Source organism: Manis javanica, chromosome 17, assembly GCF_040802235.1.
Source record: "Manis javanica isolate MJ-LG chromosome 17, MJ_LKY, whole genome shotgun sequence".
Classification (NCBI taxonomy): Eukaryota; Metazoa; Chordata; class Mammalia; order Pholidota; family Manidae; genus Manis; species Manis javanica.
The window spans coordinates 63,378,253-63,404,617 of NC_133172.1; the positions used below are offsets into that span (position 1 = coordinate 63,378,253).

Here is a 26,365-nt window from a genome sequence, read left to right on the forward strand (position 1 = left end):
CGCTCTGTGCAGTGGCCCCCCTCACAGGGTCACACCAGCATCAAGCAGGGAACACTCCCTGGAGGGGGGAGCATCGTGAGCAGGTCTAAAAGAGAGAAGGGGCTTCAAGGGTCAGAGAGGAGAGCTTTCCAGGCCAGGCGGCAGGCATGTGGTGAGGGGTGAGAGAATGGATTCAGACTGCCACGGACATGTGGGGTGCCGCATGAAGTCACACGGCATCTGAGGTGTAGGACACATAACGGTGAGTGAACCCTGGCATCCTGAGGTCCAGCAGGGTGGACTGACGCACAGGCATGTATGACCTATGTGCCACAATCTAAGTGTCTACAAGAAGGCTTCATAGAGGAGGTGATTTCCTAGTGGGTCATGAAGGATGAGTAGGAGTTTGCTAGGCTGGAAAGGGAGCAGGATAGGAGGGAACTTTCCAGGGAGGAGAAATACCAGATGCAGTTAGTAATGTGAGGGCCACTGAGGGGTATTTAGGGGGTATGGGGCAGCTGGGTGTGACTTGTGTTGGGGTGGGGAAGACAGGAGGAGAGACAGGCACCGAGACCAGGAACAGAGCCTGGGGCCCAACGGGAAAAGGCCTTCAGCCTCCAACCGGGTTTCCATGTGATCCTGCGGGTACTCGGAAGCCGTGAGAGGCTCTGAGCAGGGGCATGACATGACGGAGTCCAGGTGCCCGTGGGCACCTCGGCAGTGGATGGGACACTGTTCCATCACTGACGCCAACCGACTGTGCGATTCCTGCATGGCTAGATTTCCTGTGACAAAACGACCATGTGTGATTGTGCTGGAATTGGGGTGCTACTGAGTTCCAGGCAGCTGTGTTGTGCCCTGGGAGTGTGTGGGCTGTGCTCACAGGCCCAGCAGGGGTATGGTGCCCTTTGTGTTCCGGATTGTGCATGCAAACACATAGCAGTGAAACACCCAGACAGCACAGGGCCCTGCAAATGTGGGAGCTGGCAGCATTCACACAAAGCTCGCGTGCACACCTGTGCCAGGACTGTGTGTGCAGCAATGATCCAGGGCTCTACTTTCCCTGGCAGAGTCCACAGTTCTTCCAAGGCCTTGGCCTGGTGGCAGGCTCAGCCCAGGTGTGAACAGGTATCAAGCGCCCACTCCCATCTGCGGAAGGCTGCCCGGGAGGCAGGTTGAGGATGGGAGATGTGAGGGGTGAGCTCATGGCCCCTGGCGATGTCTGCGGTGCTGGGCCAGGGCATACGCACCGCTGGCCCTGCTCATTTTCCTTTCCACGGGACCCTGCTCCAGGAAGGACAGGCCAGGTTCTTTAGGTAAATTGGAGGTTTTGCAGGTGAATGTCTCCTTTCTTGTTAACTTTGCAAAATAACCCAATGAGGGGCAGCGTGCTGTCGGCTTGGATTCAACGCTCCAGCCTCTCGTGCCTGCCAGTCGCCCCATCCGCTGTCTCTGGGAACAGCGTGGTCCTGGGTATATCAGTTATGCATCTGTGTGCGCGTTCCACCTCCACCAGCCTGCACGCAGGTAGGGGCACCTGCAGTGGGGTGACTGCACTTGGGGATTCCAGTTTTATTTACATGGAATGTAAACAGCCCCTTGTGGTCATCGGCCCCCATGTCAGGCAGCACAGCTGCGGTGAGGGGAGGCCGTGGATCCCCCCCAGGTAAGGCAGAGCAGAGCAGAGCTGCTGCCCACCTTGCTTGCTTTCTCTCCAGAGGCTCCAGGGCCCCTGCAGGGGCCCCCTGAGGAAGGGGCTATCCGGGAGGGAGTTACAGACGCACCGTTCTGCCCTCTGCAGGCTGGTGCCAGGAAAAAAGTAGATGAGAGGCAGGGAATGGGCAGCTGGGCTCAAGGACGGCTGGGCACTGGGCTGCGGGGGTGAGGTGGGGGCCAACAGCGGGCAGGGGCAGGAGCAGGGAGCAGCAGAGAAATGCAGGTCGAGCTGGAGTCGGGATCCAGGAGGAGCTGGGGTGTGGGCCTCTGTGGGGTCAGGCCACAGCCCCTGGGCTACAGACCCACCACACCTCCTTGCCCCCCACCTACATCCCACCCCAAAGTCAGGGCAGGGCTTGTGGTCCCGCGAGGTTATTGTAGAGCTCTGAGAAGACCTCCCAAGTGGTTCAAAGTGCCCAGGCCAGCATGGCACCCACAAAACCCACCGTCCAAGCCACTGTGTCCAAGCAGGCAGGCGGCCAGGGCAGCATCCAGAGCCACTCGGGAGTATGTCTCCCCAGTGGCCCAAGGACGCTGGGGTACCAAGGCCTGGACAGCAGAAGGGGCCGCGTGTGTGCAGGAGATAGAGTGCCCTTCCCTGGTTCTCCAGACAAGGGTCTGCAGCCTGGGGCCCTGGGCTGCACACGTCAGCACATGCTGAGCCCCCGCTGGGGGTGGGGAGGGGCGGGGAGGGCTTGGCCAGGCCCAGCTGGGAGGCATGTCGGAGCAGGCCCACCATGACCCCCACAGGGCAGGCAGTGCGTGCTGCTCTCAGGGCTGCTGTGGAATGAGCCGCGAGCCGCAAGCTCTGTGGGGACTGGGGGACGTGTGAAGGGGAAAATAAGTCACCAGGAAAGACACCAGTAGTAATAAAGAGTTACCAAGGTTCTGAGTGCCTGATGTCAGCTGTCAATAACCCAGCAGCCCTCTGGGCACAGACTGGGAAACTGAGGTGCAGGGAGGGCAGGCCACTTCCCAAGGCCGCTAGTAAGGGCCGAGCTGGACTGTGAGCCCAGAACTCGGCTGCGCTGTCTCTCAAACAAGCCTGCTGACCGCTACCAGCTGTGGCGTTTCCCCAGAGCCAGGCAGACCAGCCTAGCAGGGTCCCACAGGGACTGTGGAGCCGTCGCTGCTCAGACCATCGCCATGAGTGTGGTCGGCAACATCCCGTTTCGCCCTGGTCACCTGCCACAGGCTTCCCTCCCACTGCCTCTGAGCTCTGTTCTCTGTTCATTCGGCTTGTGTCTGAGCTCCCGTGTGCCAGCCCATTGCACACACGCGAGACAGAGCTCCTGCCCTCTGGCCCTGGGAGCCAGAAGCAGGTGTGAGCTCTCGCACGCATGCACTCACACATACTCATATACACACATGCTGACGTCTGTTCATGGATGTCTATACATGCATACACTCACTTATACATATGCTGTCACATATGTATACACACATATACAGGCCCACGCTCATGCACACACACACATCCTCTGACACATGCATACACACACCTCCACGAGCTCACACAGACCCGCTGGCACACTTGCCTCTTCTCACATGTATGTGTACAAATGACATGCGTAGATGCACACACACGACACAGAGTTAAGGTCAGGCCACCTCCCATCCTGGCGTCAGTGTTTCCCTGGAGGAGGCACCCCTGTACCCAGGAGCAGAGGCAGCTTTCCAGCCGTGCCTGCCAGGGATGGGTGGGGACATCGTGGGCAGCCTGCGCCCAGTCTCTGGGCTGCCTGAATGTCCGCCGACATCCAGAGTTGGACTGGATCACAGGCTTGGTTCTAGACCCAGACCTGCCAGCTCTTTACCCAACATGGTGGGGCCCCGCGCAACCCCCCCCAACTCTGCAAGTGGACACTCAGGCAGCCAATGCCGAGCTGTGCGGTTGGCCTGCGGATGTCTCTTCAAAGCTTGGAGCATGGCCAGTGGCTGGCCTGTGTCCCCCAGGAAGGCAGAGGGGAGCTGTTGTGGGCGCAGCAGCAGGTGGCAAAGGACAGGAGCAGTCTCCACAGTGTCGCAGACGGAGACGGGCTGGCTTGTGTTCGGACTGGACAGTGCGGATAAGCCTCTCGGAAAGAAAATGATCCCAGGGAAACTTGCCACATTTTTTCTAGAAGAATGTTGAAAGTTTTGGTGGCCAGGTATGGAAAAAGAAAACCTCTGTACACTGAAGTCATTCATGGTGAGTGGGGAAGAGGCGTTCACACAGGCCCAGGTGGTGAGGGTGCCCCTGTGCACAGAGCTGCCCTGGCTAAAAGGGCTGGTTGTGTCCACACGCCTTAGCCGGTCACCCCGAGCAACACGAAAACACACATCAATGCGCCTTTTACAGCCAGGGCCTCCTTCACAGGCTCCGAATAAATGACCAAGCTGAGCAAAATGTAAATTTGTAGTTATCCCTCGGAGACATAATTATAGGGAAAAAAATAAGGACGGTGGCATTTGGACGGAGGACGCTGGCTCCCTCCCTGCAGCTGGGCCTGGTGTCAGGGAGCGTTCGGGACACAGAGCTGGAGGAGGCTGGGCCCTGAGGCCACGATGCCAAAGGCTGGAGCTGAAGGCTGCTGCCCTCTCCATGCTGCCCCGGGCCTGCCCCAAGCAAGGCTATGTCCAGCCCAGGCCCTCACTTGCGGCCACGCCATGAAAGGGCCCATTCATGCACCAGGCCGCTGGCATGGGTTACCACGGCCAGGCCTGTCTCTGCCACCTCTGTTTTCTTTTCATTAGAAGGATTCCCATATTGAAGGCCCACGAGAGGCAGAGTCCAGGACATTCCACTGGGCACCAGGAGGCTGACAGTGGCCCACAGACTCCTGCGCGTTCAGGAATGAGTCTGCATCACCACAGCAGATGGAGAAACTGAGGTGCAGGCTGCATGGCTGGCAGACAGCAGAGCTGGGGTTTGGGCCTGGACCTCCAGCTGCCCAATGGCCCTGCTGGGAGAAGCTCAGGAAACAGGGGAGTCCTGAGTCACAGCACAGGAGGGAGGGCTTCCTGGAGGCAAAGGAGCTTGTGCTGGGAGGAGAGGATGAAGCAGGCCATCAGTCCCAGGCAGGGTCTGCCTCGGGAAGCCCTGCATGCTGGACCCTCTGCCGGGCCGCTGGCCCTGTGGCATGTACTGGCCCGGGCGCCCGACAGCGTGTAGGTGTCCACAACGTGAGATGCGGAGCGTGCCTGGGTCTGTGTGTGAGACCATTTTCCAGAAGGGCACCCTTCCTTCTCCCTGTTTTTGCTCACAGATGGGCTGTTTGGGAGATGGGCAGACAGGATGGAAGGCTCGTGCTCCAGGCACTGAGTCATGAGCCACCATCGGTCTGGACCGTCTCCTTGGGAAGGATGGCTGGGCTGGGTGGGCCCTCCGGCTCCCTCCGGCCTCTCCCCGCCCCCCCCGGCGGATCCCTGTGGACACAGGCTGTATGGGGGGCTCTCGGGGGCCGCACTGCAGCCCGCAGTACATGCGCTGTGTGCCTTGTGGATAAAGACTTGTTCATTCCCTTTCTGTACGACCCTTTTTGTACTCTACAGCCCATTTGCCTTTTGGGGGCACCCTAGGCCCTGGGCTGGGCCCAGAGGGGCACAGGAAGTGCCAGAGCTGAAGAGGGCTGGCCTTGGGGACAGGTTTTGGCATCATCGAGAACCCTGCGTCCAGCTGCTCTGAGACCCCCAGAAACCCCCAGCCACTGATGGGGCAGGTGGGCCACACCTTGGGGGGCAGCACTGCGCTCTCTCCTGTCTAGCCCTCTCTGAGCTGTAGGCATCACTAGTGCCAGCTCTCACAACCAGCGGGCAGACCCTCAGAGAGGCTGCTGACTTGCCCAAGGACGCACAGCTGGCAGGGAGAGGGGGACGGAGACAGGCTCTCCTGATTCAGGCGCTAACTGGGGAATTCCTCCGACACTGGCTTCGCATTGTGGGCCCCTGGAGCCCACTTCCCAGCAGTCAGGCAGCGGAGCACAGATCGCCAGCTCGGGGTGGGCCAAGCCTCATGTTCCTGACAAAGAGGTCTCAAGCCCTGTGTGCTCCCATCTCTGCTGTCACCTGCCCTGACGCGCACGGAATCTTGTGAATCTTAATGAGACAGGCAAAAGAGTTACCAAATCCACACAGCCGCATCCGCTGGCCAGGACCCTAAAGGCCCAGGGGCCACGCAGGAAGCATGTCTGTGAGGCTGGGAGTATGCGCCCCGGGCCCAGGGGTCCTGCAGCCCCACCCTGCTGGACCTCCTCCGTGAGGAGGCCAGCAGCAGGCAGACGAGCAGGCAGCCAGCCCCCCACAGTGGGCCTGCCACTCACTCCCGTGTCCTTAGGACAGGCTTCCTGCCTCTTCCAGCCTCAGTTTCCCCACCTGCAAAGCAGCAGAGTAGCCCAAAGGAGAGTAGCCACCAAGGGAAACTCACTGGGAAAACTGCAGGAGGGTCTGAGCCTCCCACATGCCACACTGCGGTCAAGATGGACCTGGTCCAAGGTCGGAGGTCCCATTTCCCAGGGGCCCCACACACCGCGCAGGGGCAGGACATCGCTTTTGAGGTGCCAGGCCATCTGAGCCAGTGGGTGTCCCATGCCAGGCCACCGTCAGTGCCGAGCTGTAGCAGCCATGTGACACTACAGCCCTGGAATCTGCCGGCTCCTCACTCCCCCCACCCCTGTGCTGGCTGTGGGTGAGCGGTTTCATTTTGACATCAGGCAAAAGTCAGAGGGATGACTCAGGAGCGTTGACTGGCTCTCCCGGCACGCGCAGGAGGCCCGGGGGGGCCTCTGAGGCTTGGGGGCGGCCCACAGTGGGCCTCAGACTGCAGGTGGGGCAGGGGCTTGTCTGGGAACGGGAATGGGGAGCTGGGCTCGATGTCTGTGCCTTTGGACAAGTTGAGTCAGTGCCCCTGCAGAGCTGGCCCCACGTGGAGAGTGGAGGGTTAACCCAGCCGGGCACCATCCAGCTTCAGGAGCTGTGAAGAGGCAGAGAAGGCACTGCCCGGACCAGGCCAGGGGCCCTGGGATTCAGAGGCCCAGCCCACCAGCCACCCCCAGGAGACCACTCACACAGGGGTTCTTTCCCCGGGCACTGCTGACATCAAGGACCACGTAATTCTTTGCCACAGGGCTGTCCTGTACTTTAGAGGAGGCTGAGCAGCATCGCTGGTCTCCGCCTCTGGGTGCCACAGCAGACCCCCAGTTGTGACAGCCAAGAATGCCCCGGACATTGCCAGATGCCCCCCTGGGGGACGCAGTCACCCCCAGCTGGGTTGCAGGAAGCAGGTGGGCCTGGAGAATTGGGGCAGGAGCTCAGGGGCCATCGGGTCCCTCACCTTGAGGGCCAGCCCTGGGGCAGGGGCCCTGGGGCAGGGGACGCATGCCCTGCGGCCTTGGGCAATGGGCAGGGTAGCAGCCCGCTCTGGGGCCGTTGGACCTGCTCATTCCTGCAGCACCTGCAGCCAGGGGTTGATCAGCATCGAGGACTGTGGCCGTCGGCACGGGTACTATGTGAGGGTTCCTGCTGCTTCTCACACGCAAGGGGTACTCAGGTACACCACGGGTGGCACACGCATGTGCACACACACACAAGCTCTGAAACCGGCCTTTCCTAGAAACAAGTATAAACCCAGAATAGACCCAGGGAAGGGTGGGGAAAGAAATGTGTTCTGAGAACTTTGAGCCAGGGGACCCCAGCACTAGAAACCTTAAGAAACAACTTGATTGAAATACCAGTTTACTGGGGGAAGGAGCGGCTCTTAGCCCCTTCCTGCAGCGCGGTCCCCGAGAGGGAGATCGAGGACCTGGAGGGCCCCAGAAGCGAGCTGGGGCTGGGCCCTCAGTGCCAAGCAGAGCCAGGCAGCGGGGGCCTCCTAGCCCCTGGCCCCTTGTTCAATTCACTTTCAAGTCAGCTGGCAAGAATTTCTGGGAGCTCCTTCAGATGCTCCAATGAGTGTATTTCAGCTCACCGTGAAGTGAGGGGAGAGCTCGGAGCTCCGTGGACCGACCAGCCGGTCCTTGATGCCACAGGCCGTGAGCCAGGCCCACACACTCTTTTCCAAGCCAAGGCCTGGGCTCTGGGCCATAGGCCCCATGAGTTGCCTATACCTTGCTTTACATAACAAAGGTGTTCCTGAGAGGGTGGGAAACTTGAACTTGTGAAGTGAGGGCTGCCTGCAGCCCTCTCAAGGGGAACACCGTTCAAAGGGTGCCTCCTGAGAGGACGCCTGTCTACAGTGACTAAGCCCTCTGCGATTTCACTTAGAATCTCCCCAAGGCCACGCCTCAGGTTTGTCTAAAGTAGGAGAGGGGGCTGCATCCCTCAGAGGAAGCCTCCCATGAGGGCCGTCTCCTGACCTTGAAGACCTGCATATCCACACCAGGGACCAGCCTCTCACTCCAGCCTGTCCCAGGACAGCCGGTGTCACACGCACTAGGCTGTGTGGCCTTGGGCCAGTCCCTTGCCTTCTCTGGGCCTCAGCATTCTCATCCGCAAATGAAATTATTGAACAGATGACCTGTAAGGGCCCTCCCAGCCCTAGGGGCTCCCCAAGGTCTCCTGCAGAATTCACCAGGCCAGCCTGCAACAGGCCCGAGGCCAAATGAGGGGGCCCAGGGCCAGGGCATGGAGGTGTTAGGGAATGTCGACTCCCACCTTCCGGACTTGAGCACCTACCCCCAGGGGCTTTGCAGGTGCTGACGCAGGGGACTGCAGACTGAAATCCCCCAGGGAGTTGCCAAAAGACATCTACGGCCGGGTGCCGTCTCGTCTCCCAGCCAGAAACACAAGGCAGGGCGTTCGGTCTGCCAGTACCTAGTGAGGGCTGGTGCAGGGCAGAGCGGGAGGCCTTGGGTTCGGGGCTGGAGGAGGCTGGGAAATACGCGTGGACACCCAGCCCGCAGTTCTGAAAGTCACACTAGATGCAGGCTTGTGACTGAGCAGCCAGGGTGGGCTGCAAGGGGGCATGGGCAGGGGCTCCGGGGCCGGGGGCTTTTCCCATCAGGGACCCCATCGCTAGAGGGAATCCCTGAAACAAACCCCCAGGACCTGTGCTAAAAAGAGCTGGGGGAAGGAGCCCGCGGAGCCGGTAACCGAAGCTGGCCGTTGCCTCGGGGCGACCCGCGGGCTGCCCACGGCTGGGCGGAGGACCCTCGAGCACCCAGCCTGCCGCCGAGCTGGTTTGGAGAGGGCTGGCCCCGCGCGCGGCCGACCTGGGAAGCGGGTGGGGGCTGCTCTCCGCCTTCCGCACCCCGCCCGGAGGGGCAGAGCGCTGCGCGCGGCGGCGGGGCGGCTCGGTGCCCGGCGGGCGGCCCGTCTGCGCGGCCCGGGCGGGCCTGCGGTCGGGGATGAGGACCGCGCCTCCGCGCCGACCTGGGAGCTCCTCGGAGGGCGCCAGCGCGGCGGGCGGAGCGGGCCCCCGGAGCGGGAGGTGAGTGTGCGCGCCGCGCCCCGCGGCCCCGGGAAGGGTCACCCGCGCGGCGGCTCCGGGGGACTGGGGGCTCAGACCGCGGGCTCACCCGGCTGCCCGCGCCCGCCGCGGCCCCGGCGCCCTCGGTGGCGCGCCCGGAGGGAACCCCCCGACCTCGCTGCGCCGCGGCCCCGGCCCGGCTCCCCCGACCGCGCTCGCCCCGCCCGGGACGGCGGCGCTGCAAACGCCAGGGCGCGCCGGGGGCCCGGCCTCAACCCGCCCAGCGCCGCCGGCAGAGCTCGGGCAGCCCCGCGGGGCGCTCCGCACGGTGCAGCGCAGAAGCCGGAGCTGCGCGCCCCCCGGCGCCGCCGAGCGGGGGTCCAGGAAGCGGGGGCCGCCGGCCGGACTGCGGCGAGCGCGGCGCGGGGCCTGGGCCTCGGAGAGCTGGGCCGGGCCGGGGGGGGCGGTGGGGAGGGGGGGCGCGCGCGGCCGCGGGTCCGCTCATTCATTGCGAATCGGGGCGGTGGTCCCAGAGCCCAGCCGCCGCCTCCTCCGGGGCGCCCCCGGGCGTGCGGCCCCGGGTGCTCGGCACTGCGCGGGGCGGCGGCAGCGGGGGCAGCGCGCGGGGCGGGGTGGGGTCTTTCGGGCCCGCCCGGGGTCTCCGCCCGCCGCGCTCCTGCCGGGGCAGCCACACGGCCCCCAGCGGGACCCGCGCCCCTGGCCGGTTGGCGCACGGAGGGAGTCGGGCGGGAGAGACCCGTGGGGACGCGGCGCCGCGCGGCGGCGGCCGGAAGGGAAGGCCGACCGGGCTCGCGGGGACTACCGGCGGCCACCCCGACCCCAGGCTCTGCCTCCGCACCCTCAGCCCCGGCGACAAGGGCGCAGGAGGGACATGCGGGGCGTCTGCTGCCCGGGCGCTTCTGCTCCCTGGCGCGGCTGACGCTGTTGACCCGTTGGGACCCGCGGGAAGCCCACGCTCGGGGCTGCGCAGGGACTGTGCCACGTGTGCCTGCGCTCAGCCCGCACGTCACGCTCTAGACGGGGAGGCTGACCGGCGCTCAGGCCAGGTAGCCCCGGCGCCACCCAGCTAGTGAGCGGCAGGGGCTGCCCGCCTCTCCGTTCCTCAGAGGGACCTAGTTCCCCCACCACCACCCTGTCCCTGGGCAGAGTCCCTGGGCACATGTGCACAGAGCCCTGTCTGCGTCTGGCTCTGTCCTAGGAGCCCCCAACCCAGCAAAGACCCCTTGCCTTCCTGATAACAAAGAGGGCGAATAGGTAAAGGGCCAGACTGGTATCAGACAGGGAGCTGGTGGAAGCTGGGCGGGGCTTCAGCTTTAGGAGGGGTGGCTGGGCAGCCTCTGAGAAGGTGGCAGGCGGGTCCCGGAGGTGGGGCGAGGGAGAGCGTGTTTGAGGCTAAAAGGAAGGCCAGGCCATCCTGAGGGGAGTCTGTGGCCTCTACTACGGCATCTTGGCCCCAGAAGCACAGTGAAGACTATTGTGGCCATTGTGTCTGGACCCCAGGCTGGCAGTGTGGAAGCCAGCAAGTCCCAGGATTTGGGGGGGTTAAAGAGCACTTAGAGGTCATGAACTTCAACTCTGTCATCAGTGCTTCTGTCCCCACCAGAGCATGCCTCCAGGTTACTGACTCTGCTTGAATACCCCCAGCAACAGGGAACTCACTCCCTTTCACAGCCACCCGATCCTGGGTCCTAGGGTGAACAAAAGCCCTCTACCTGTGGTTTCTGCTGACTCGGGCCCTGTCATCCGGGGATGGCACACAACATGCCAGGTTGACTCTTATACACGGCTGCCTTTGGAGAATATTTATAGATTACGCCCCATTTAAGCCAAATCTTTTCAGGCCCTGTGCATTTTCTGACTTGACATCTCCGGTCAGGCACCATCCTGCCCTCCTCCCTGGAGGAAGTCGGTGGATCTCTGCCCCATCTTCACATTTGCTGAACACGACGGTGGTCTGGAAGTAGAGGCCTGCTCCCACCGCCTTTATTTCAGAGCCCCCACTGACCTCGGGTCACACTGGGGGCTCCTCCTGAATCCACAGACTCCAAGGCAGGCCCACCCCACCCTCCTGGTCTTGACTCTTACTAAGAATTCAGTCACCCATCTGCTCCTAAAATGAGGGGCTGACTGTTAGGGGCGGGCTTCAGAGGCAGCTGCTCAGGGGCTATGTGGCAAGTCCCCCACGGCTCTGAGCCCCGTTTCCCACCAGGAAAGTGGGGAGGCCTCATGGGGCAGGCAGAGGAGGTACAGAGTGCCCGTAGCACTGACCTGGCATGCTGTGAGTGCGAGGCAGGTGCCAGCTATGGTGCTTCCTACCCACGGGTTTGGGGTGACCCTGTGGGGTCTATCAGAAGGCTTTGGAAGATGGGAAGGACTTGGAGGGTGGAGGGTGCCAGTGCCGGCTGCCAGCCCAGGATGGAGGGCAGTTGTAGGAATGGTCAGGAAATCCAGGTCCTGCTGGACACCACCTTCTCCGGTCCTCCCAGCGAGTAGCACCCCCCAGGCAGCCTCTGTGCTTTGGTTCACTCCTGACGTGTGCAGTGGGGAACAGACTGGGGCGGCAGTGTGACTGACCCGCTGCCCACCACAGACGGGGTGGAGAAGCTCTGCTCCCGACAGCCAAGTCTGACCCCATTCTCCTCTCCCATGACAGGCCTCGTGGCCCGTTCTTAGGATGCCAGCTCCCCCTTGCCACCTCCTGCCTTGGACACCTGGCATCCTGTCTCCCAACTCCACCAGCCAGCCTCCTCGTCACCACCACACATGGTCCCACCCTCCCTGTCAATGGTCTGCTCTGCCCTCAGCCCCTCCACACCCAGCTTTCATCTTCTGTGGGGTTCCCATCTCCTCTGCTAGGCTGTCCCCCCCTGAGGAAGCACCCTGTCCAGAGCCCACCTCCACTGAGGCAGGTACAGCTGCATGTGACACACGCTGGCTGGGGGACTTTCAGGACTCGACTGCCGGTCTCCTTCCTGGGGCAGACTGGCTCAGTGCATTCTGGGAAAGACCTGGGCAGGGTGCAGGGTGGGGGTGGGGGCGAGCTATGTGCCGCGGCCTCTTCCCTGCTGGTTCACCCTCACCATTGGCATTGGTAGCCAGGCTGGGGTGGCAGATGCTGGCCTCGGAGACTGGTTGCAATCTTGTACTTTAATCCCACTGTGAAGTCAGCTAAGGACCCACTGTTCGCTCTGGGTAGAAGAAAAGGGGGCCTGTGCCGCCTCTACTCTGTTCAGCAGGCCCCGGCACACCCTGGGGCTGTGTCTACCCAGGGGCCACCTTGTTCTGTGTACCCAAAGGAACCAGCAGCACGGATGGTGGCCCCACTTTAAACACACATGCTGTGCGTGGACCGCTGTCCTGGCTCCTGAGGACTCCGCGTGCAGTCCCACCATGTGTGCACACTCCAGAGGCCAGAGAGCCGAGGCAGTGTCATTCTGACGCGGAGTTCCTGGCTCCCTAAGCCTGTGCTGTCAAGGATCTCAGCATCGTCCTGGGGTGACGCCACTGTAGATTCCCCCCAGCCTGGGTGCACCAAGCCAAATTTGGGTAGTAGTAGAAAGCAGGGTGGGGGCGCCAGGCAGGGATGCGCCCCAGAGGTGCTGGGAGCCTGAGGCCTGGTTGTGGTCGGCACTGAGTTCCTCTCCAGATGCTCCTCAAAGCCTGCAGTCCCCTCCCCCTCCCAGCAGGGGCCCGCTGGGGCTGTGACCTCAGTCAAACTATAGGTTTCCTGCTCATTAGTCATCCCAGCTCCTGTTGGGATTGAAGTGGTCCCTGAGCATTACATCCTTGTTTAAATAGCGCTGGATTTGGGGAGGCGAGTACCAAATATAAGCTCCATTTGTGACCTTGCAGGGAGCCGGAACGCAGAGGCTAGAAGGTGGGCCCGCTGGTGGACTGCTGGGGGCTCACCTGCCACACCCTGAAATGGCCGTCCCAGGCCCTCTGCCCACCTGCCTTCCCCATACCCACAGCCCTAGCCCTCCCGGGTGAGGGTGGGTGAGCCCCTTGACTAGAAAGTACACAGGATTGGAGACCCCCATTGTCCTGGGCCAGGAAGCACCCAGCTGTATGACTTCAAGGCCAGAGCAAGGTGGTGGCCCCTGGGGAGACTGATTTGTGGGACAGAGAGCCAGGTGAAGCCTGCCTTCAGAGTGCGGTCTGCAGCTGCCCGCCCTGGGCCCGGCCACCCCACCTGGACCCCAGGGACAGGCGTCAGTGAGGAAGTGAGGCTGAGCGTGCGAATGGGCAGGGGGAGTGGGTGGTGAGGGCAGCCTGCCCTCCCTCCTCAGCCTCTCCTGGTGGGCAGGCGGGAGCCAGCACAGGATGGGGACATTCCATCCCGGGCTGCCTGCTAACAGCCTCTGTCCTGACTCCAGGATGCTTCGCTGGCGGCCAAACAGAATCCACATTCATGAGCAGCCATTTCGGCTTCCTGGCGGCCTGCACAGGCCGCCGCCTGCAGAATGTGACCGTTGCATTTTCTGCATTCCTCCTGGGGCTGCTGGGCCAAGGTGGCCATGCGTAAACAGGGCCTGCCCCTCCAGGCCCTGCATGTGGCAGGCCAGGCACTGCCCTCTGGGGACGCTGAGGAACGGGGCTTCTCTGGGTTCCTGGCAAGGAGAAGGGCTAGGGGGTGGTACTGTGGTGCTGCCAAGACCACGGCTGCCCAGGGAGGGAACCGGGGCCAAGTCCTGGTGCTGCAGGCTGCGGTACTGATGGGAAGGCACATGGTGTCCTCCACCAGCCTGACAGACCTTTGGGGTTTTAACTGAGCCCGTATAGCGGCCATTTGCCCTTGTAAAGTGTACAGTTCAGTGACTCCTGGTGCATTCACAGAGTTCTACAACCGCCACCATGTAGTTGTAGAACGTTTTCATCCCCCAGCAAGAGACCCCAGGCCCTCGGCCCTCACTGCCCATCCCACTCCCCCAGCCTCAGCAGCCCCAGCTCTCCTGCTGTCCCCGGGTGTCCACCTGTTCAGGTGTTCCGCAGGACTGAGGTCGTACCGCATCATCCTTGTGGCTGCCGTCCTTTACTTCTCATCACGTTTTTCTAGGCTCATCCCCGCTGTGGCCAGCTGGTGCCTGGCTCCTCCCCATGACGGAATAAGACCCCCTTGTGTGGATGGACCGCGCTGTGTATATCCAGCGGTCGTTGGCCGACACAGGACAGTCAGTGGCTCCCACATTTTGGCTGTTGTGAATAAGGTTGCCGGGAACTTTGTGAACACGTTTTTGTGTGGACATGTGTTCATTTCTCTTGGCTGATGTCTGGGAGCGGAGGTGTGGGGTCACGTGGTCATGCTCCCCATTCCCCATGGCAGCTGCCCCATTTCCCAGCCCCACCAGCATGGGAGCGGGTGGGAACCAGGACAGGGAGGTGGAGGCGCTGGCTCCGGGTCACACCGTGGGCAGTCGGGCCAGGCGCTGGAGCTCTAAGCACACGGTAGGCAGTGATAGCCGTGCCCCCAAGGCTCCGTCTTCAAGGGGCAGCCCTGTCCCACGGGAGGCCCTGTCCTCTGGCCCCGCCCCTCCCTGCGGCTTCCGCGAGCACCCTGTGCACAGGGCTGCCCTCACTCGCCGCTTTACCCACTGTCTTCTCACAAGACCCTTGAATGCAGGGCCCAGTCCCCTTGAGGAGGGACCCTATATAGTGTCAAAAACGCTCACCACGCAGCCTTCCCCCAAGGAATGGCGCCCCCACAGAAGGGGTGGGCACCTCATTCAGGGCCGTAGCTCCAGCCTGACACCAACCCCAGGAGAGTCTAACATCCGCTCACCAAGGCCAGGCAATGGATGGAGCATTAGCTCGGATCCGTCCCACAGCAGGCCCAGCGGGTCCCTGAGCATTTCCTGTGGTTATTCCGCAGTTCTGGAATGCTCAGTGGGAACTGACACCCAACATCTAGCAGAATCCACCGGCCTTACCCCCAGGTGTTTATGACCCTGGCCCAAAGCCCACTCAGCAGGAAGCTGTCCGGGGTGGGGGCTCAGGCCAGGCTGGCTGCCCTTCTGCAGGTCCCACCAGGGCCGCACCTTCTCCCCCATCCAGTCGGGGCAGCTGCGCCCTGGGCACTCCAGGCTGACTCCTGCCAGAACCCATCTCCCTCAGACGCAGCCACACTGGAGGGAGGTGCTGGGCTCAGCTCCACTGGGCAGGTGGGCTTCCCTTGGCAGTAACCTGTGCTCAGAGCTGGAGGGGAGTGTCCTCCCCGGGCCCCCACAGTGCCTGACAGTGGGCTCTCTGCTTGGAGCATGGGTCTAGCAATCTCTGTGGAGGGCTTCCCCAGGGGCCCGCCCCTCTCACCATCTGCCTGGAGGTGGCCTGGGACAGGGGCAGTGGCCTCCCGCATAGTGACTGGAGGAGGGGCAGAGGCTCGGACAGGTGACTGAAGGACGGGTGTCCAGCAGGATCCGCGAGGCCAAGAGGTGGCACAGGCCTGACCAGGCCCTTCTGGGACCAGAAGCAAGGTGAAACAGCCCGCCTGCACCACGCATCTCTGAGAGTCAGAGCAGGGACTCCAACTCCCCACCCTGGGTCCTCCTGCAGCGCGAGTCTGCAGTCCTCTTTGTCCCATGGGCCTCAGGGGCCCATGGAAGAGCAGCTGAGGGGCAGATGATGCCCCCACGGAGACCTCAGCTGGGTCTGCTGGAGACCGTGGTGTCCCCATCCACTGACACAGCCACCGCTCCCCTCTCAACCACCCAGGATGGGAAGGTGAGCCCTTGGCAGGTGGCTGAGCGGCTGATTTACAGCTAAAGAAACAGGCAGAGAGAGCAAGTGAGGAAGGACTGTTGTCAGGAGCCCAAGGGCCTGGGGACGACCGAGGGGCAGGCCAGGCAGTGAGTGGTGCCCCCAGCAACCTCCTGGCCAGCAAAAGTCCATTTAAAGGGCCAGAGCTGCAGCCACCGTGGCCACTGTGTGGGGCCGCCTGCAGGAGCAGGAAAGCCAGAGACTGCAGACTTCCCTTGTCCCAGCATTTGCAGTGTGAGGCCATCAGAGCAGGGGAGTGTGTGAGTGTGTGTGAGAATGCCTGCCTACGTGTGCATGTGTGCGCATGTGTGTATGAATGCATGCATGTGTGTGCCTTGTGTTCATGTGTGTGTGTGTGCATGTGAGTGTGAATGTGTGCATGTGAGAATGTCATTGTGTCTGTGATGGTACCTGTGTATTATACAAGGTAATACACGCCAAAGTGGCAAGGTAAAAAGGTAATTTTAAGTGTTCTTGCAGCTACATTTAAAAACAAAAAGAAACAGGTGAAAATTTCATTTAATTCAATATATTCAAAATGTCATCATCCCAACAGTCAATCAGTTCAAATTTGGTGGCAGTCTAGGCTCTTGAGGTCCGACGTGTCCTTAACACTTTGGTGCAGGTCTCAGTTCCAACCATCCACGTGCAAGCACTCAGTGGCCACATGTGCCCATGGGCATTGGCACTGAGTGCACGTCAGCTGTGGAATCCCTGTCGCCACGCCCTCACCACTGTTTGCATGGCGCCCCCTCCTCCACCCAAGCCCTTCTCGACCTCCTCCCCCACTTCCTCCAGGAAGCCTCTCCAGACTGCTTTTCCTCCATTTGGATCTCAGTTTCTCCAAATGGGATCTGTGGCCCTAGACACACTCCTCAGTGGTGGTTCGGCTGCGATCCCCTTGCCCACCCAGGTCTGCTGAATCAGAACTGCTGGGGTGGGGAGCCTGGGATCTGCATCTTCCTAAGTTCCCCTGGCAACGTTACCTGCATGAAGTTTGAGGCCCTCTGAAGCTTTCACCTTCTCATCCCTGATGCCATGCCCTACGCACACTGGATGGCAGCTGTCCCCAAGAGCGCCACTTCCTTGCTTACTGCCATGCCATTACACAGGCTATCTTTTCCTCCTTGGGATGTTTAGAAAACTCCTATTCATTCTTCGAAACCCACCTCCAACATTGCCCTGCCTTTCCTCTGAGAAGCTACCTTCCTGAGGCAGCATGAGTCCTCTCCCCTCCATTGCCCCTTTCCAAATCTGCCTTGTACGTGTCAGTCCCTAGAGTGCTGGGTCCTGATGAGGCTCAAGGCTGTCAAATCCTCTCTGAGCTCCCACAGCCCAGCCCGGCACAGAGCGGCCTCGGTGTGTGGATGTGGAATGAATCGGGTGTGCGTAGGTGGGATGGGCTCTCTGCAATCTCAGTAAACATCTAGGCACAGGACCTGGCAGGAAGCTGACCTAGAGGGCACCACTCAGCTGGCAGTGTGCCCCACGCATAAATACATTCCAAACGCGGACTGGCGGCCATGCATTCCTGCTCCCCGCCCTGGAGTGCCCTCCCAGCAGAAGAAAGCCAGCAGCCTCCTCGCCTGGCCGCAGCACCCACCCCTGGTGAGTGGGAGTGTGCCCAGTCCAGGGTCAGCTCAGGGCCTGTGGAATACGATTGTTATCTGAGCACGCTCACCAGCCTGCCCAGTGCCCAGGCTGCATTTAGCCCTGGGAAAGTCTCCCTGTACCAGTAGCATGCTTTTCTTGGATAACTAGGCTGTGTTTATGCCAGGCTGGTGCCCGGGAGTAATTAAAGTCTCAGAGGCTCCAAGAAGAGCCTACCTGCCATTGGGTGCTGGGTGCCTGGGTGTGTGGGCTCCCACCCAAGGCTTGCCTGTGCTGTGTTACCCAGAAACTACGAGTAAAAGCCGCACTTGACCCAGCCGCACTTGTCCCAGGGAGCTGAGCCCCTCAGGGACAGGAGACCCCGACACATCAGGCACAAGTCTGGGGCTCAGGGTGAGGGTTGGCCCAGCCACTGTAGGGTGTCACCGTGGTATTTCACCTCCTCCAGCCTCAGTCTCCCCACCTGTGCCCGGGCATTCCACACGCTGCCTCGCTGGACAGGGGTGAGGACCTGAGTGACAGATGATGAGTCTGAAAGTGCTTTACAAGCCAGTGACAGGACTGGTGTGCGGCGGCTGGCATCGCTCCGGCAGACAGCAGGGCGCACACTGCTTCACCAGCCTCCTGGCAGCCCGGTACTGGGCACGTGCCTTCGGGAATAGTCAGGGCCCCCAGGGAGCAGCAGCAATGGGCCTCGGCAAGGAGGGCTCCCATCTGCACCAGTGCTGTACGGAGAACTGGGATGTAGCCACAGGATCATTTCGGATTTTCCAGGGGCTGCATGAAGAAAAGATGCAGGCGACATGAGTTTCATGAAATGCTTTATTTAATCCAGCATAACCAAGCTACTTTTCATTTCAACTGTAGTCTGTGTTTGTCAAAATCATCAGTGAGATATTCCACATTTGTTGGGACTTAGTCTTGAAGGCTGCGGCACGTTCACACACAGAGCATGCAGCCCTGTGGGCACTCAGGGCCGCCCGGGGGGTGCCAGGATGCGCCTGCAGCGTGCACGGGCAGCACTCACTCCCGACTCAGCTCCTGTGCGGCGCCCCCCCGAATCTCCTTGTCTGGCTGTGAGGTCCTGGGGCCCAGCTGTAACTGGTCACTTCATGGCCTTGGAGGCCAGGAGATGTGCGGGCATGCAGTGATGAGTGAACAGGAAACACCGTGCCCGTGGGAACCCAGGGACCAGCAACTCCCAGCACCGTGGTCTCCTGTGGTCTCTGCCCTCTGGTCCCTGCAGGTGCCTGCGCCCATCCCAGGGCACCCGATCCTCTCAACCCGCTCTGAACCCCCTCCCAGCTCTGCTGGACGACTTTACTACGCTTTGTCCCCATGACAGCTTTGCCTGCATCGGTCTTTCCACCCTGGGATCTGGGCTTTGCTGCCACACCTTGGCCCAGGCACCCTCAGACTGGCTCAGGTGGTTCCCCAGGAGTGAACCAGCCCTGGGACCTCTCTGCCCTGGGACGAACTCCGTAGGCAGGGCCTCAGGAAACTGTGGAAGAAGGAAGTTTCTCTTACGACCCCGGACAGCTAGTCAGGAAGCTCCAGGGATAGGCAGGTGCAGGTGTATGAAATACACACATACATGTGTTATTGTATGTATGTTGTCTACATAAATACAGTATCATATTCATACACCCAAAATACTATGTGTTGAATATACTGTCATATATATATTAAGTATATAGTTATGCGTGTGTGTATATATATATTTATATATATATATATACACACACACATATATATATAAATATAATATTAGGTAAATTACACATGTGGGTTATCAGGGCCATGTGCCATTCCCAGGTACCCCATGCCAGGACTTTGCCCAGATTCTGGGTGTTAGTCACAGTACCCCGTGTAGAAGGTATAGGATAGTATAATTCCCACCAGAGGCTCTGAGGTCACACACCCACCAGGAGGAACCTGGACTGGAACCTGGCATGCAAATCGAAAGCCTGTTTCCTTCCCCTGTGCTTGCTTGCCCTGCAACCCTCTTCTCTGGTGCCAAGAGGTCGTGCGCCAGTCCCACCATGTGGCACCGGTTGATCCAGAGCCCTCGCTGTGTTCGGACTGTCCCTGGAGGCCACGGCCCTGAGCTGTCCCAAGTGACTCTCCCCAGGCCAGGGCCCCCGCTGGGCACTCACAGCTCAGGGCCGGGAGGGGCGCACACCAGGCAGGTTGTGCACACCCACTGTCCTTTCCCCCATCCCAGCTCCCACCGTACGTCCCTGCCGTGTCCCTCCCCTCTTCTCCACTTTGAGCTCGGCCACCAAGCTGTGTTTTACACGTCCTTGTACGTTGGGTCTCTTGAGTGCAAGTTTGGAACACAGTGCACGCGACGCAGAAGGGATTTATTGCTTGCTGGGACTAAAGAGCTCATGGACGATGGGCTTCAGGCGCTGCTGCCTGTGGGCCCCCAGCTCGCCTCGTCTTGGGGCTCTGCCCTCCTCCACACTGGCCTCTCAGAGACCCTCCTGGAGAATGGCAGAGAGGCCCCAGTGCTCAGGCCCCTGTCCCTCCCACCAGCCCCACTGAATCCCCCAGGGAAGCCCCTCAGTGGGGGGTCTTCGCCCACGGCGCACCCATCCCCGCTCCAGGGACACTGTGGGCGGGTCCATCCGGGTCAAGGGGCCATCCCTGGGCCTCACAGCCCGGCGCCCTTCCCCCCCTCTCCCGTTCTCTGTCCCTCTGTCACGCGGGTCTACTGGTCCCTCTCTCAGCTGTTGGGGAAGGAGGGTGAAGAGGAGGGAGGCGCGGCCGCAAAGTTCAGGGTTCTCGGGATTGGGGGGCTGGGGCCGTGCATCCTGTGTGTCAGCAGTCTTTGCCCCAACGTGTAAATATGAATCGAATATTTACACAGATATTATGAATTTGTATGTGAGATGCATAGGTGGTAGATGGATGGATAGAAAGGTAGACTGACTGAATGATTGATAGACGATATCGTCTTCTTCTGGAAATTTCTTTTGGACATTGGAGCCAAGGTCTCAATGGCTATAAAAGGTGGAACACCCAGCCTAAGACAGCCTCCGACCTCTTCCTTCCCAGACACGTGGGGACCCGGGACTGTGGAGCAGCAGTCAGGATTGGAACCGGGTCTCCAGTTTCCCGTTTGGGGCGCAGGCCCCTGAGTGTTGGAGCACCCAGACTCTCGGGCACAGGTCACGGGAGCCACCGGCCCTGCCCAGAGTCGCATGAGGGGGCTGGCACGGGGAGGCCCACCAGATAAAGCCAAGTTCCAGAACACAAACAGCCTCAGGAGGCGCTGTCAGCAGAGACGGGGCATTGGAAGCGATGCCTCCCGCCCCCAACCCACCGCCTGGGGCCTCCGAGTTCCCGCCCTGGTGTCTGGCTCTTCCCAGGTGCATCCTCTCTGTCCCGCATTTCTTCCTGCTGGTCCCTGTGCTCAGAACACGGATGCGAAGACGCAGTGGTGAGGAGGGTGAGTGGCCACATCCTGAGGACAGGGGCATTTGGAATCAGACCGTTTGCATCAGCCCGATGCGTCTAGGATAAGCTTTGCAACCGGTACCGTCAAATCCAAGTTTCTTCCCAGAGGAGAGCGGTCACAGCATGTTCAGGGACAAGGCAGGCCACAGCAGTTGTGACAACCTGCACTCTCATTTGCCTGTCACGCTGGGTTCTTGTCCCCACATAACAGACAAGAAGGGCACAGCCGAGCGGCACTGAACACCAAGGCCGTCCACCCTGTTTAAGAGGAGCCACAAGCCCTGGAGTTTCAAATAAGGATTTATCAGTTCTCACGACCCTACAGGTTGGCGGCCGTGCCTCCGCTGGCCGTGTGCAGGCCGCTCAGGGCTGGTCCCCGCCGGCATCACTCACAGTGGCAGTTAGGGCAGAGAACTGAGGCCAGACAGAGGAGTTTGGGAGCACCCAGCCAGCAGCCCTCTCTCCTAGGCTCTGCCCTGGGAGGGCCTGGGCCGTCCCGCGAGGAGGGTCAGGCTGCACCCACAGGCCCGCTGCAGCGCTTGGACCCCTAGGGCAGGGCGCCCAGCTGGCGGAGGCCTCGCGTGGCATAAGCGTAGTGGGCCCCTGGCGAGTCTCCTGACCCCTATGGACATAGCTTCCCCACTGAGGAGGTGGGGCTAACATCACCCGGCCAGCCCCTCAGGTTAGTGTGAGAATCAGCTGAGCTGGCAGGTTCGGGGGACAGGGTACGAAGGTCACGGTACTGCTCAGGGTCAGCACGGCCATCACTGGTGAGCCGTCAGCCCTTGTGGCACCAGGGGATGGAGGTATCTGCAGGGGGGCCTGACCTCTGCAGTCAGCATACCTGAGTCCTGATTCTGCCCCAGCTCATGGCATGACCTTCGAACCTCAGCAACCTAGGAACCCTGCCCCAAATCTGCTGCATGAGCTGTGGCCGACTCCCGGCTTCCTCCTGGTCTGTTGGTCTGCTGCAAATCTGCCAACAGGGACAACAGCTCCATTTCCCAGGTGGGGAAACTGAGGCCCACCTGCTGACGGGGCACCCATGTGCAGGCCTCTCAGGGCAGCTTCTGTGCTCCCAGAAGCATTTCCTCCCAGGCAGGCCAGGAAGGAGCGCAGTCCCAAGGCCGCTGTGGTTCTTGGAAACACTTTGCTTAGGCCTGCTTTCCGGAACCTTCAGGCCCAGGGCCTCCTCGGGGCCAGGGCCCCCCTCTCTCCAGCTCAGCCCTCCTCCCAGCTGTGAAAACAGAGCAGCAGCAAAGGGAGGGCTCAGGGCTGGCGAGGCTGTGGGCAAACTGGTGGTGGCAGCAGGGTCCCTGCTCACACACTGGGTGTGAGCTGGGCCGCACCCCCACGCCGCCTGCAAATCTCAGCACCTCAGGGCAGGTCACTCCACCCGCCTGTAAGCAGGCAGTTAGCGCTGCTCTCGGATGGGCCAGGAGTCCCTGCAAGGACCCAGTACAGCGGGTTACTGCAGCCAGGGCTGAGAGGGCCTAGGGAAGGTGGCCAGGGCCAGGTTGGGGGCCGGAAGGGGTCCAGCAACAGCAGGCCGGCATCTCACTCCGGAGGATGGAGGACAGTCCACTCTAGGGGAAGGATGGGCTGTGTTCCCATGAGGCTCCAGGACCCTCCATAGGCTTAAGCAGAAAAGGGGACCCAGATCTAAAGAGCTGCATATGGTCCCTTTCCCAGCATGACCCGGGAGCTGACCAGGAGTGAGCCTGAGGAGGAGGGGCCTGTCCCTTCTCCCAGCCTTGGGACAGAGCTATCAGAGACAGCAGCACCTCTGTGCTCCAGCCCCCAGTATGTCTGGTCCTCTCTCAGGGTGAGGGCTCACATGGTGGGACAGTCACGTATTCCAAGATGGTGCAACACCCTCAGCCCTGCCGTGAGCAGGGGGCTAAAGTACAGCATTTGGGACTCCAAGATCCAAATTCCAGTCCTGACAATAGACAGATAGATGGGTAGAAGGAAGGGTGGTGGATGGTTGAATGGATGGATGGATGGACAGATGGTAGATGGATGGATGGATGGATGGATGGATGGATGGTTGGATGGTCAGTCAGATGGATGGATGGTCAGACAGATGATGATGGATGGATGGGTGTGCGGATGGATGGATGGGTGTGTAGATGGTTCTATGGGTAGATGGAGGGATGGATGATGGTGGCTGGTTGGGTACAGGGATGGATGGATGGATGGTGGGCAGACAGATGAATGGAAGGATGATAAGTGGTGGATGGGTGGATAGCCATGTTTGCCAGGCATTGTGCCAAGCAGCAGACACAATGGTGAGCTGGCCAAACGAGGCTCTGTCCTACAGGACCCTCCCATCCGACACAAGGGGCCGACTAGCCCAGGTGAACAGGAGGGTAAAGCACTCCGAGCGCCGTGAGTGGCGCTGTGTGTGCGGCGGGCTGGTGAGCTCAGTGTGAGGAGAGGTGGGGTGGGGGGGACACTCTGGGGACACTGCCCTGGGGAGAGGACGCCATGTCGTGTTTGAAGGGCCATGTGGAGAAAGATGTTTTGCCTCCGTGTCCCCTGGGTCCACGCCGCACCCCGGACCTCCACCACCGCCTGCTTTCCCGAGCCCTTGAGGCAGGCCGGCCCTGCCGGGGGCCACAGTGCGAGGGGCTGTGTCCCAGACCTCCTCTGCACATCGTTCCTCCAGGTCCTGGGGCCTCTCCGTCCAGGCCAACCCCTTTTTTTTTCCTGGTGGGGAAGCAAGCTGGGCAGGGTGGCCGGGGGCCAGCACAGGGTCACACGGCCAGTCAGGCTCGCCCTGGGGTCTGCAGATTCTCTCATCTGACCGCCCACTCAGAACAGAAAGGGCCCATAAAAAGGCCAGCCCGCCCTGGGAAGATAAAACTGTAAGTGCCAACACCCAGCCACACATACCAAAGGCCAGATGTGTGGGAGAGACGTATGGGTCAGGACGCTTTTGACTTCACAAGGTCCAGACAGTGGGGCAGGAGGGGCGGGCGGAGTCTGGGAGTCCTGAGGCCGCGGCTCACGCCCCATGTGGACACGCCTTCTGTCTGCCCCTGTCCAGCAGGGTGACCACGCCTCCTGGTGGCCCTGAGTGGCCCCTGCTGTCCGACACCCCATCCGGTTCAGCAGTCACCCCAGGTCTTTCATTTGTTTACACTGACTTATTGACCCTTGGGTCAAGTCGCTCTGGGGGGCCTGGTGGCCCTGCCCACACACTTACTCCTTGAAGGGCCCTTTAAAGCAATCTCCGGTGCCAGCAAATTTCACCTGTAAAGACGTCAAGAAAAGCAGTCGCCCTCCAGCTGCATGGCAAGCTTGATCAGCAGTGAGGGCGCCGACAGGGCACCGATGAGTTCCCAGTGTGAATGAGTTGTGTGCCTTTTGAATCTAAACCACAAAGGAGTTGAGGTCCCCCCTGCTGTACCCCTTTCCAGTCACATCCCATTGGGCCGTCTTGGCGGGGAGGACAGGGATGGTGTCATGCCACAGCCACAAGCGGCTGGGGTGCCCGGGGTGTGGACATCTTCTGTGCCAAGTCTCATAGGGACACCCAGAGAACAGTTTGAACATTTTTGGAGCAAGACGGTTGCTTCACGACCCACAGCAGACACACAGTACATGCCAGTGTGTGAGGGCATGTGCTCACGGGGCGGTCCATCCCTTCTGAGCTGGCGGGGTGGGGAGCAGAGGGGAGCACAAACCCCTGGGAGAGAGGTGCATCTGGGCGGCCATGTGAGGAGGTGATAAGCAGGTCACAGGGCACGTCAGGCCCCTCAGGACAGCCAGCAGCCTACCCAGGGCAGAGCTAACACCCAGCGGGGTCATCTACAAGCCCCCGTGTGAGGGTGTACTGGTCAGAATGCTTTTCAGCCACAGGAGAACAAACTCAACTCCAAATCAGTTAAGCAGAAAGGAGGCTCACGTAACTGGGCCCACAGGGCGTGCTTCAGGCATACCCGCACCAAGGAAGGCATCAAGGTCCAGTCTAACAGAAACGGGGACGGTCAGCGCCACTGGAACTACCTGGGCAGGGAGGAGAGGAGCCTGGTCCCACAGAGAAGACCCAGGGTTCTATGCCAGGAACAGGAGGGTTGGCGCTGGTGGGCAGGCAAGAAGCAGATGTTCACACAGAAGGAGTGTTTGCAGCTGTAGGGGTGGTCCAGGGGGAGAAATAGGGTCCCCAGCTAGGCTGACATGAGCAGACTGGCACCCGTAAGTGGGAGCAGCGCAGAGGGCACGAGTGCCCTGCAGGCCCCTGGGAAATGCGGTCTCCAGGCAGTCCAGCCCCTCCCAGAGGCCCAGCGGCGCCCCTGTGTCCTTCCTGGTCAGCCTAGTAGCCAAATGCTGCCCACTGGCTGCCCCCAGCCCAGGCCAGAAATGCCCTCCAGGCCTGCAGCCCCCACAAAAAGCCCCTGCAGCTTAGCCACTCAAGATGGCTTCTGCTTCCCCCGCCCGCCAGCCCCCAGCACACACACTGGAGCATCTTGGCAGCTGGTGAGCGCTAACGTGGCTGAATGGCTTTTGGGGACTTTGAAGGAAACTAATTAAAACCAGCTGAGACGGGAAACGCTAGAAGGTGGCGGGAGCCAGAGACAGCTTCCCACAGGGCCTGGGGGACAGCGGCCGGAGCGGGCTCACTCCACCACAATGGTGGGCCAGCATCCAGCAGGCCGGACAGCCCGGCCCGGCCCAGCCATGGGAAGCTGCCCACCTACCGTGGGGCCCAGAACTCGGGAACCAGCCGGGGCAGAAACGCCGGGGGTGCTGGGGTGGGGCCTGGGGGCCTGGGCTGCGCTCCTGGTCACTCGCTCTGGCCCCCAAGTGGGCTTGCCCTCCCTGAGCCTCGGTTTACCCGCCTCTCAAAGGGTGCCCTGCAGCACCACCAGCACCGCCGCCGCCCCCAGAGGCAGCCCCCTCCGGGCCCACATGGCACAGGAGCACGAGGTCTTCAGGTTCCCAGGTGGCACCATGGGCACCATCGTGCCCCCTGCTCTGTCAGAAGCACGACACCGTCCTTCAAGAAGCGAGAGGCCCGAGCTCCCCGGTTGTCCCTCTGTGGACGTCAGAGCCTCTCTGCGTGGGCATGACGCCACTGGCTTTTTAGGAAGACGGATCTGAGCGTGTGCTCTGCATGCTCCCGGAATAGGTGCTGGGTGTCCACGGACGCCGCTCCCTTACCCCCACGGGGCTCCAGGCCTCTGCAAAGGCGACCCAGTGGCCTGTCCATGGCTTTTATTTCCTAAACTTTTTCTTATTTAGAAATCAGCATTAACACACTGAGGCAGGAGGAGGTGATGCTGCGGACAGCGCATCTATCAGGCCCTCCCTCCAGGTCAGCTCTGCGTCTGCTGCGCCCCACCCGAGCGGGACTTCTGCTGAGCCCGGAGCCCAGTGCTGTCATGGAACATGCGGGGCTCAGACAGGCACGTGTCCCCGGTGGAAGTGGCC

General features: G+C 61.2%; 1 protein-coding gene across 1 annotated transcript in view; it reads left to right on the forward strand.

Annotated features, from left to right (window-relative positions):
* The first annotated feature begins 8,911 nt into the window (after window positions 1–8,911).
* The window catches only part of ZNF469 (zinc finger protein 469), a 47,585-nt gene continuing 30,131 nt past the window's right edge, over window positions 8,912–26,365 (forward strand). The window contains exon 1 of the mRNA XM_036993866.2: window positions 8,912–9,100. The gene's annotated coding sequence lies outside the window, so the exon portion shown is untranslated. The remainder of the gene's footprint in view (window positions 9,101–26,365) is intronic.